The sequence below is a fragment of the Anser anser genome (assembly GCF_964211835.1).
Source record: "Anser anser genome assembly, chromosome: Z".
In the NCBI taxonomy this organism is placed as follows: domain Eukaryota; kingdom Metazoa; phylum Chordata; class Aves; order Anseriformes; family Anatidae; genus Anser; species Anser anser.
The window spans coordinates 69860361-69872992 of record NC_139723.1 but is presented as its reverse complement, the minus strand read 5'-3'; the positions used below and the strand labels follow the sequence as shown (position 1 = coordinate 69872992).

The 12632-nt window shown below is 36.7% G+C and overlaps 1 protein-coding gene across 11 annotated transcripts in view; it reads right to left on the bottom strand.

The window, feature by feature from the left end:
• Positions 1–12632, bottom strand: part of ARL15 (ARF like GTPase 15) — a 216987-nt gene that overhangs the window by 4860 nt on the left and 199495 nt on the right. The window lies entirely within an intron of this gene.

Sequence of the window (12632 nt, the reverse complement as noted above, 5' to 3'; positions counted from 1 at the left end):
TCTCTACTCGCTTTTCAAATCAGCAAGTAGTGTATCAAAACATATTTTTGATCCTATTAATGCCTGTTAGAAAAAGACAGCAGCTTGAAGGTCATGTTGGTCAATATATTAACCTTAAGCTGTTCTCATCAGACTTTCAGTCTTTAATAGTATTTGATCCAAAAGTCTACTCATTTCTGACTTGTCAAAATAGTTTTTAAATCCAAAATCATATCCATCAATACTTGCTATTGTCAACATACCAGCAGAAATATTTAGTCCTGACTTAGTTTGCACATTCTTGTTCTGTATAATTCTTGCCAAATATTCTTAATTCTCTTCTATCACAGACTGAGCCACAAGTATGCACAACAACAGGAACAGTTACTTGTATTCTGGTAGGCAGTTGAGGCCCTAGACAGGCAACTGGAGCCAAACTGTGAGAGGCTCCGTGTGCAGGGGAATAAAACCCTGCAACATCTCTATACAGCTCTGTACAGTGTCTACACAACAGTTTTATTTATCAATAATGCATTCTAACAGAAGAAACTGAGTGTGGTTGTATCAACTCACATAAATCAGAATTCAACTGTGACAATGTGTCAGGAAGGTTTCTCATTTTCTAGTAAGGATTTTAGAGCAGAGCTTCTAGTAACAAATATCAGAAAGAGTGATCTGATTTTGAGAGCAGAACTTCTGCTTCCTCCAGCTAAGATATAGGTAAAAACTTAAAAAATCTATTTCTAACAAAGCAAAATTGTATCAGTAACAACCTGCAAACATGTAGAAAAGAAAGCACAGTAGTAGACATTTACTTCACATCAAACATATTTCAGAAAAAAACACAAGTCTGCAAAAACCAGTATTTTAACACCAACTTTTTAGCATTGCTGTCATAGTGCCATATTAATAACTGATATGTTAGCATGGTTGCATGTGATCAGAATATAAATAGTAATCTCTATAAGGGATAAACTGCAATGCTTCCTGCATGTGAAGTGACACCAAATTGAATTTACCCTCATTAATAAATTAAGTGAATGTCACCAATCACAGTATTGGGGGAGCAGGGTAAGAAAGCGCTCTTGCTCCTCTCAGTAACAGCCTCTTTGACTGCTGAACAAGAGGAGAAAGTAAAAGAGGCACAGAAACATAACAAAGCAAGGTGTCAGCGCGGCTAGCTGATGGAGCAGCTCGCTGGTGTTAAGCTGACAAATATGGCTGAGTAACTTGAGATATTTCAGACCCATAACCCAGAGGATGTCCACCACACCCCCTCTACTGGAAGACTATTGCCATCAGTCCCTTGAGTTCAATGAAGTCTGTCCGCAATCTTATTTACATATCCTCTTGAATTAATGCTGTGCCATGTGAGGAAATGATGAGGAAAAGGTAATTACATTTTAATGAGAGTACTTGGGTTTAAAAGCATTAAAGCATCTAGGAATGCGTACAAAAGGAAATGATGGCAGTAAGCAGACTTGCACTGAATCTTGTGTGTTCATGAGCAAATACAACACTGCTTACCAAGGCAGCTTCTAGCCAACAAAACCACAATGACTTCAAGCTATATTTCCGTGCCTGCAGACTCCAAGATATAATTTCTATTGCAGTAGTAAAACAGCAGGAACTGATTTAGTAAAACAATTTTTGAAGAGACATTTTTGATTTGGATGACCACTGTTGACTAAAATCTATTTTTTTACCATTTCTTGGTGTGTAATCAAGATGTAACAAAATCAGTGATGTGTTGTCATCATTTTCCACCCCTTAGGACCAGTTCGGAGTCTCTGCATTAACACATCCTGAACGAATGCTTAAATTAAAATGCTTAGTAAGTGGTGGCTTTTGAAATGAGAAATTTTGATATTGGCATAAAGGCACAACTGCTTATATTCATAAGTAACACCTATTTTTTCACACCTACAGAGACAAAAGATTTGCTAGGTGACTTGTCCCTCATGCAAATATGGAAAAATAACACCAATCAGCTTACAAATAGTAACTAAACCAGAAAGTAGCACAGAAGGATCTTCCACAAGCCAAGGGACATTTTGCGGTATGTTACTGTATTTCTTCCTTTAAACTTTTACTAAAGCACAGAGCTCTGCAAACAGGCTCTATTATCTTGAAACTCCCAGGAAGAAGTTTGCAGGCACAAATATTTTTCCCTGCAATGTACTGCGATTTCTCCCCCCACTCAGAAGATGTCATTCAGTTCTAAAAACAAGTTGTTTTCAGACTTGAAAAGGAACCCTTTGTTACATGTAAGAGATAAAACTACACAAAAATAGACCAGCACAATCGGATGCCCGACACTGTTTACACCGTCGGGTTTTCCACCGGCACGCTCTCAGCTCGCAATCCACTTTTCTTTTGGTCCTCTCTCTGTAGCTGCTTTTTGCCTGGATGGCCATCATTCACACTTGTTCCCTACCAGATTTCCTAGGAGGATGCATGCTAATCATCAAAATGTCTGAAGGAAGTTAAAATTTTCTGACTACTCATCTCAGTAGCCCCTGCATAACCAGATAAGCAGCAGTAACTATTTTACAGCTCCTCCAAGAGCACAAGTACAAAAGGGGGCAGTTATTAAGAGAAGCTTTTTGTCTTGCTCTCTTGCATAACTGATGAAAAGCTTTCTGCCTACTCGTGGATGCCGAAGCAAAACATTAAGACTCAGACACGCTTCAGATGTCTGACACATCAGACATGCATTTACATACTGGCTTTGCATTTTTAAGTGTTTACTTTGGGACTGCTAAATTTTTAAGACATAACCTTAGAAGAAAATACAATCAATTAAATCCACATCATTTCAAGACTCCTTTACTACTATTTTACAGGATTTCACTGTGTGTCTTGACTCCACATGGGGCCTTGTTTTATAGAGAAGCTGACATTGTATTTATGCCACATACTGAAGTCAATAAAATCTAACAATACACGTTTGCAATTATTCCCACTCTTCCCACACTCCACCTTCTAAGTCCTATTCTGCTGGCACAATACGCTAAGCATATGGTTATCAAATGTTGCTTAACCTATGTGCTGGAAAAGTCAAGACACAATAAAAGGATTGATGCCCAGAACCTCAGCTGGGGTAAATTAGCACAGCAGCGTGGAACTGATGTTACTAAATTGATCTACGTAAGCTGCCTAACCAGTCCCTGCTGAAAGCTTTTATATGTTCTATTACTGAACCTCATCTAGCCAGTTCACAACACAAGACATCCAGGGAAACTTAGATACTGTATGACTATATGAATACAGAGTCATTTGTATCTATTACTGAAGAAGAAAAAAGCTGCTTGAAAGCATTATTTTTCGTCTGAATTCCCCACTTTAATTCTGAAGTTCATCAGTACAAAAAGCCTTCCAACCCACTCTAATCTGTTGTAAACAAATGCAAGATGCAGCCATTCACTTATACTTATCAGGCTGTATTTGGAGAATTTAATAATTTTTTTTTCATCCATTGCTGCTTTATTGAACAATTGTACTGGGAATAATGAATTGTAATAATGTATGTACATTATAACTAATCAAAAGCTACAGAGTCATGTCAGTGACCCCACTAGTCTGAACTTTTCAGACTTTTACAGGATTAAGCAAGCATTCCTACAACTGGTGGAGGTAGGAATTAAACTAAAATTACCTAACTTGCTGAATCCATATATTAGCCACAAGGAATGGTTCATTCATCTCAAATCTGCATGGACAAGAACTGTAGCAGTAGTAGGACATGGAGCTCCCCATACTGACACTGTAAATATTTCATTGGGCTGTGATGCTGAGGTTACATTTTCAGACATCACAAAAGCCTGCCTTTTAGAGCAACTGTTTAGAAAAACCCACAAGAGAGACGTAAATTTGAGAGCTGGGTCCACGAACAACAGAAGAGCTGCCTGTAACAGTGACCAAACGTGTTCAAATTCAATACCTTTGGAGAAGAGAAAAGGCCAAAAAAGCCCATCACATAGCATTAAGTTTTAAAAAGGGAAACTACATAAAATGAGTAACTTAAAGAAAATTAACTGTGCAGCTAAAAAGGTAAATGCTTGCAGGTGGCATAGAAAAAAATACCATAATTAGAGGCTCAGAGTATATTTATATCACTACAGAAGACTTTAAAAGAAACAAAAAAAGCTTTCAACAGTTGCAATAAGGAAAAGGATGGTATTAGAGGTAAAAGAAGTCATGTCTAAAGAAGGAAAACAGAAAACAAAAGAAAGGAAATTCTGGCAAATTAAATAGAAACCACAAATGTTGACCTCCTAACCATAGAGTGCAACCCGTTGCTTAAATCACCACTGATGCTAAAAAGTAAATTGAAATCCACTCTAGCTTATGTTAGTGTGCTGGACTGCAACTGCACAGCCTCTTGAGCAGCTATACATGCTTTCTCGCTGATCCTGTTGTGAATACAATGATTTATAAGAGTGGGTAGAAGGATCTTTAGCCACTTCATCTTAAATCAACCAGCTCAATCCAGTGTTGTACAAGTGAACACTTGCATGCTTTTCCCTAAAAATCTGCTGGTAACCTTTTTATCTGACACCTCATTTGGCAAACAACAACCCCTTGTCTGACCAGAACAGCTCCTTGAACCTGCACAACTGTCAGCAGAAGTTTCATAATGTTTATTCTTTCTATAGAGACACTTCATATTCTCATGTAATGATACTTCACGTGTGCCTGGCTGTATGCTTCTTCAGAACAGTGACCTCATCCACGTCTAGAAGGGTCTGTGTAATGCACCCGTGTCTAGTGAGCACTCCTCATAAAACACCTGTAGCTCATCTTTATGGACTCCATATGGAGCACCTCTAACCCAGTGGGGATGGGAATGAAAGTGCCTCAGCTGATGGGAAGCGGTGGCAATGCTGCTGGGATCTAAAACAGACCTGCTCAGCAACCTGTGCATGGGGTTATTTCTAGGAATGCCAGTTTGACATTGAACAACACTATCAGCCATCAAAATGCTCTTAAATTCTAGTTCTTTGAAGTTAAATATCTTATTGTCAGCTGAGCTGTATGTGCCACTGGATCCAAAGTCTGTAAGTACAATGTCAAAAATTTGCAATGAATCAATTAAATGTGTATTATGATAACCAGCACTCTGCAACTGTTTTTTTTTTTTTAATGTGTTGTTTTATTTTTTGTTTTTTTGTTTGTTTGTTTTTAAAGTATGACCTGCTGAAGCAACAACGCAAGAAAACCCAAGACTGGCTTCTTCAGCATGTCTGTGTGATGGCAAGGCAAGCAATTTCTCTAGACTTGATTTCAAAACCAGCAAAAGACTTTTTGTTCAAATCCTCATGGGTAGTGGAAGATGCTTTAGAAATTAGTATTTCTGATTTGTACAGCTTTCCAAACTATTATTATTATCATTATTATTATTTTGTTTTACGAAATACTACCTGAAACACTTCCAGCTGTGCCTTGTACTTAGCTTTTTAATAGACATGGCTGACATTTTGGCTGCTAAGTCTTTACAGAGAGGAATACAGTCACTTCTACACATATTCCACAAAATACTTTACACAGTGGCTTGTGGAACAGATGCTCTTTTCCATCCTTGTTATATTTAGTGTCCACAAGACACTACCCTTTTCAGATTGCAAACAATTGCTTAAAAAAATGTATTTTAAAAAAAGATTCCTAACTGTTCTGAATGAAGAAATATGATGCCTGGCAAATCAGCACAGACATGTTGTTCCAAACAGAGCATGCAGTACTGGCAAATGCAAGTGTCAGACAAGGAAAGGGGAGTGAGTTTGAAAGCTGGAAGAATACAGTGGGGTGCTTACTGAAAAAAATAAAATAAAATATTGTGTAATGTATCAGGATGTAGAGAGTGGCAGCTTATTTTTAAATGTGTAGGTGTTTTTTATACAGATGCATATAACCGTGGTATGATGGGTTGATGACAATAGGGCAGATGAGAATGAGGACAGAAAACTGCTGAGGGTGCAAAGGCACTACTGAGGTTTGCATGAGAAACTTTGTTTGGATGAAAGCAAAGATAGGCTTTAAGGAGCTACCAGTGTCTGCATCTTTTCATGCAATTCTTTACCATGCAACAACACACAATGGCTTATTAGATTTCTTTGGTTACATTTTATTAATTTGTTCAAAAGGAATAGAAAGAACTAGGTAAACAGCAAAAAGATACACCCATACTTTGGCCTTCCATGTTTTATTTACCCAACATATTCTGTTTATCTAAGCCTCTACTTTTCCTACAACTGGGAGACACACAGATAACATGAGAATAGGAGCAGCACATCTCTGTCGAGAAAACCAGACTATTCTAGATGAAGATTCATACAAACAGTACTGCGATTGCAACCAAGAATGGGGCACACAACATCCAAACTCAAACCACAACATCCATTCTTGAGTGATGAGTGAAACAATGAGAACAGAGAAGAAAGGATTGTACAAAAAAAAAAAAAGTGCATTGAAAGCACAGTAGAACAACATTTTACTTTATTATCTACAGCTAAAATGATTTAATTTATTGCAAAGACTTAATGAGGAGAAAAGGGGACATCAAGTACCAGATTTTCAGACACACTATTAATGTGTAATTTCTCTGTATTGGACTGCATGTTTTTGCCTCACAACTAATCCTGTAGGTCACTGATCCTATTACTTTGTCAACTACCCACTGGGTACTTTGGGTTGCAACAGATACTGGGAGCTATGTGCTTGTACAATGCCTAGCATTAATGGAGACGCAGCATTAGTTCTTTTGTCACCAAGAAGTCTCAGTTAAAGTGTTAGAATATAAAATCTGAAAGAGTAAGGCTGTAAATTAGCCCTGGTTAAAGTCAGATCTTTGGAGGACATCTAAAATTCACATATATATATATATATTTTCACATATTACACAGTGACTGAAATGTTGATTTTCTATATATATGGACAATTTTCTACACAAGTGTATTCTTAGCATATCCTAACACTTTCTTAAGATATTCTGAAATAACTGATTGCATTTAAGATCAATTAAAATTTAAAATAATTGGTTTAAATTGAGAACACTGCCCAAATCTGTTAAAAAACACAGAACATATCCAAAGATAATTTTAAAAGAAACATATTAAAAGCTTTTACTATATCACAACTCATCTCCCCTCTAACTTCACAGCTTTATTACATCGTCAGTTAAATAACTCTAGAAACACAAATAGCTAGTAGAAATTCAACACTCAAGACCTTTAACCACATATCTGTTAGCCTTTCACAGATTTTATAGAATTTGTTTAATTTTGTTTTGAATAGACTGTAGATATTCACGGTTCACTTCAGACAATAACACTAACAACAGAGCGTGGTGATTTCAGCAGCAAAATATACTAGTTTTAAATACAGACTGTGGCTTCAACTAGTAACAAAACCTGAGCCACAGGCACTCAAGCGCTGAGTTTTTACGCCCTCCCTCTGCCCAAAGAAAAAGTTTACCTGTGTCATTGAATGTCAAAAAAACCCTTTAGAATAATCAGAAGTCCAACGATCAGTCCTTATTATGACATCCCTTCTGCAAATGGCATGTTTTCTGTTCAGATAACAGTTAAGCAGTATTTTCTGGAGAGATACATATGTGATGATTCATCTGCGTCTGCCTGAACATGTATATACATCTAGTACTTGAATAAATAACATCTGTATTCTGTGCCCATGTCTGCAAAGCACCAAAACACTGTATGGACATGTATTCTTGTATCAACAGCAAAGAACAGAGTTTCTAAGGGCTCTGTGGTTGGTTCCCCACATTCACACTGCTGAAACCATTCCAAGCCAACAACCAGTGGGAACACAAAGAAAAACCATTTATTCAGCAGTGGTTGTGGTTCTACAATATGTACTCATGCACATAGGTTCAGACAGTGGTCCTGCCTATTTCACTTGTTCTTTCTCAGTTATAGAGCAGACTGGATAAATGCAGAATAGTTTCAAGCTCCTTTCAGGTCCTTTGCTGGTGAGAGTGTCTATTATGCAGTCTGCACAGTGCCATGTGTTTTAACACGCTTATAACTACCTGCATCTAACCATTTCTGGTCCAAAAGCAGAAAATGCAAAATAAATCCATTTTGGAATGAAGTCACTGCTCTAAACCAGGTATTCCAGCTGCTCCAGACTCATCTCCCTTTCTTGATATTAAATGACTCTCCATTTAGGAATATGGCAAAACCCTCTCACGCTCTGACTTCATGCCTTGCTTGAGTAAAGCCTTTCACAGCTTTCAGATCCCTGCATAAAGCACAGGGATATAAAGAGTAAGATTACACGACTCGATTCAGAAACAGTCCTGTACACAGGGATATAGAGAACACCCATGTGCACAACCAATTTGCCACTACCTCTAAAATGTTAGTAAGTGCACAAAGAATTACAGATAGGACAAAAAAGGAGCACTTTACACTGAGAGAGGATTTTTTTAACCACATAATGGAGCTGTTTCCAGTGTTGGGAGGCAATAACACTGAACAACTGTGGAGGTCTGCAGATGATACTGGAAAAGCTAGGGATGACCAAAAGCATTTGAGAAAATGAGTGAATTTTCAAAGAGATGCTGAAGAACTGTATGGGTCTCCAGCTTCCTTCTGGCTTTCAAACTTTAAGGTGACAGGTAATCTCTCCTTCCATTATCGTAGGTTGTAGTAGGGAGTTCTACCTGTTTGAGAAGTCTATTGGTGAAAAGGTCCCATGGGAAGGGACAAGAAAAAGAGTAATTAATATTCTTCACTAAGTGCATCAAGACACCACTTGCCCTACCTTATCCTGACCCACACTTCAAGGAAAAAGAAGAAATAATAGGCAGTAGATCAAGATTTTCATATACATAAAAGAAAGATACATTGATATCTCAGGCAGAGTATCAACCTTTACATTAAAAACAAACAAACAAAGCAGCAACAAAAAAACATACCCAGAGAAACTACATAACCACATTGCTCTCCAATGAATGCTCAAATTCTAGGGCAGACACACAACATATATAAAACTTATGGCCTTCTTGAATGATGGCTACTGATAATAATATTGATGATACTTAAAATGGGATCAATAAAGCTATTGTTATTGTGATGAAATGAATTAAGGATTGCCCTTGTATGCCTGTGACTATGAAGTTTCCTCTGTAGTGTCACTAAACAGCCAAGTTTCTTCCAAAGAAAAGCATCTGAAGGCCGGAAGATTATGTCATGGTGATGCCTCAATTTTCATGATAGTATAAAAGATACAAAAAAAAAAAGCAAAAAAAAAAAGCAAAAAAAAAGCAGGCACATGTCAAGTGATTCCAGCAGAGTGGGAAAAGAGGAGGAAAGCATGGATTCTGTGGGCTGACAAGTCAGCTTCTTCCCTCTGCGTCTGAATTTGATGTCCAGTTTTGTCAACAGGTCCTAGCATTACACCTTGGGTAAGTTTCTCACTGTAAACAAAATTGTATAAAGCAAATATACGGATGACATAAATTTTTAAGCAGATGGGAAGATTAATGCCAGTTGATTAAAATATTTTCAAGCAACAGATTTTTCTAAGCACTCTCCCTTCCATTCCCCTGACAAAATACCTTACCTATTCAAAACTGTTGTCTAATGAAGGTATAATCAATTTTTTAAATTTGGGGGAGTTGGTGCTCACTGAAAGTCTCAATCCTGCATGTTTACAATTACTGAGTTTCCTTTACATTAGATATCACCATATGATGATTGCTGACCACTAGCAGCAATGCAAAAGCTCATAATGCATTATTGGCTTTTTGAGAACGTACTTGAAATTTGCACCATTTCACCACTTCCTAATAATGAACTATTGATATGAATACAGCTAAAAAGAATGTAGCGAAGCACTTCCATACCAACCGAGAAAGGTTCTGTATATTTAAGTTAATGAGTTTAAATGCTAAACTCACATATAAGAAACAACCAATTATCCTGTCTGAAACACAGGCTTGTAAAACTCTCAGTTACTTGTAAAACGGTCTGCTACACACGAGTAAGATGTTGTTTAAATGACTTGTTTGACTAGATGCATTCACCATGAAATTGATTCTTTTAAAGCATTATTTTTAAACTTGATACAAGTTAACTGTGTGAACTGAAAAAGGGGAAAAATCTACCATTATAAAGCATATGTTTTAGTATGAGTTTACTACTTTATGAGGTTGAGTGTCACTTGAATGAGAAACTCATCAAGAACAAACAGTCATTTGTAGGGAGGTAATTGAAAGGTTTAATGCAATTAAACTATTCTGCCATTTCAATGCTAAGATGTATGGTACAGTATCTAGTGTTATCCCACAACAGATAGAACATCTTTCAGCTATAAGCACCAAAAATACATCTGAATTGCTATTTTTCTGAAAGTAGTACTATATTGTGGTTTTACAACTGGTTTTAGTATTACAATTCTGTTATGCCTTTTGGCAGCTGGTGGCATAAAAAGTGGATAACTAGCAACAGACCACTGAATATTCCTCAATCTCCAGCTCAGGCACTCAGCTGCTTAACTTTTCAGTGATCCAGACTTCAAAGAAAAAGAACTAACCACTGGAAGAAGGTCCTGGAGCTGAATATATATATATATATATGTATATAAACACATATATATATTTATATGTATAAACAGACAAATAAAAAAACACTGCTAGCAATATGTTCTTCAATAACATTTTTTAGATCTGAATATTTAGCATGGCCATATAAATACAGACATAGCAAGCCAGGGTTACTGAACAGATTAGAGTTTGCAAAGTAGTGTCTTATGTTTGCTCCCATAACCAAAAAAGGTTACTATTGTTTTATTATGAATCAATGTGCCAATGGTATGTTGCTAATAGTTCACAGATGCTTGGTCACTTAAAACCAAAAAGGAAAGTCTACTTGGTACTAGTTAAAATTTGAAATCTTGCTAATGGAACATTTCCAATTGTCCTCTCAAAACAAGAAATGACCTTGTTATGAGACAAAACGGTAAAAATAGTTTTTTGAAAATCAGTACAACAAATGTAGTGTTTTATACACTGGCCCAGAAAAACTGGAAAAGATACTATGCTGCCTACTGAACAGCAGTTTTGGAGAAGAATCAAATTCTCAGACTGAATAAAGTATTTGCACATCATACAGCAGTTTACTCAATATCCAGCAAAGAGTGCCACCCGCCATGCTGTTTTATAAACCCAGTTGTAGACAGATTAATAGAAAGGACAGTGTCATCAACATGTCAGTCAGGCCACAAGCAGTGTGGAAGGAATTGGAGAGGTGAAATAAAGAGAGGTGTGAAGACATCAACCTCATAAAATGGCTTCAGATGGCTTACATGAAATAAGACATCCTGTTTCTATGGATGTCTGAAGCATCACAATAAAAATGATTTTATTAAAAGAAAAACAAACAAACAAACAAACCAATCCAACTGCTAGTGTATCAAATTGATATTTGCCAGCTAGAAATCTGCAAGTTGACTTGAGATGACAACAGTCAGAAAATCAAGGTGAAACAGGGACATTCATCTCAGGAAACAAAAAATGGCTCATTTGTTCCCTTGAAAAGAGTTATTATGCATTAACAGGCTATCAGTAAACATAAGGTATCAACTGTGTTTAGATTAAAGGCAAATGCAGGACAAACAAGTACAACTGGATCCTACCAAAAACTCCAGAGGTTAGGGGTCTAATTGGATCTACAGCTTTTCTTGGGGAAGCAAGAACACTTCTGCTTATTTTATACAAAACACATGCAACACCTTAACATTTCCAGTAGGATTTGTATATTCCATTTATATCAGAGGTTAACATGTGAACTTCTCATTCTTTATGTTCCTTTCACTACTACCAGAGATAGCAGTAAGTTTAATATCAATTACGCATTTCACACATGCTTGATACAAAAGTATGAGAAAGATGCAGAATTGCACTTCGGCTATACTGGATACATCTAACTACCCATGTAAATATACAGGCTAGAAGAACATCTCAATTTATATCATATAGAAAGAAAAAGGGACATTATCATTAAAATGGCTGCACAAAAATGTCCAGCTGAAGGAGAAATACAGAGTCATGTCTTGTTAATGTAATTTCCAGTATTGCTTAGCCTCATTAAGCACTCCCAACAACTTGACGGGCTATAAAGAAGTAAAAACACTCGATCAAATAAATTTCAAATCACAAACAGTTCACCTTCCTATCACTGATCCCAATTAGTGGAGATACATATGCATCCAGTTCAACAGAAACTCATTTTAAAGGAAGATAAAAATATCTGGGGTCTTATACTTTGATATTGGCACATACTTGTGTGTAGAAGACTCAGGTACATTTGTAATCACTTGTACAATCTGAACAATAAGTACAAGTGAACAATTGCATGGAAAATTAAGGATAAGGGAGAGAGAGTAAATCAGGAGCTGTCTGCTAGAAATAATAAAATTGTTTGGGAAGTGCATGATTCAAAAAGATTTTAGAGTCTTTCTAAATAAGTACTAAGTATTCTTTGTGGGTGAACAGTAATACTTTAGTACTCATTGCCCATTCAAATATATTTTAAGGCTTTTTTTTTTTTTTTTTTTTACTGGTAGAAATAGCTACTGTTCAGATATCCCTGTAGTGGACTGGGCTTGGCTACACACTACTAACTTCA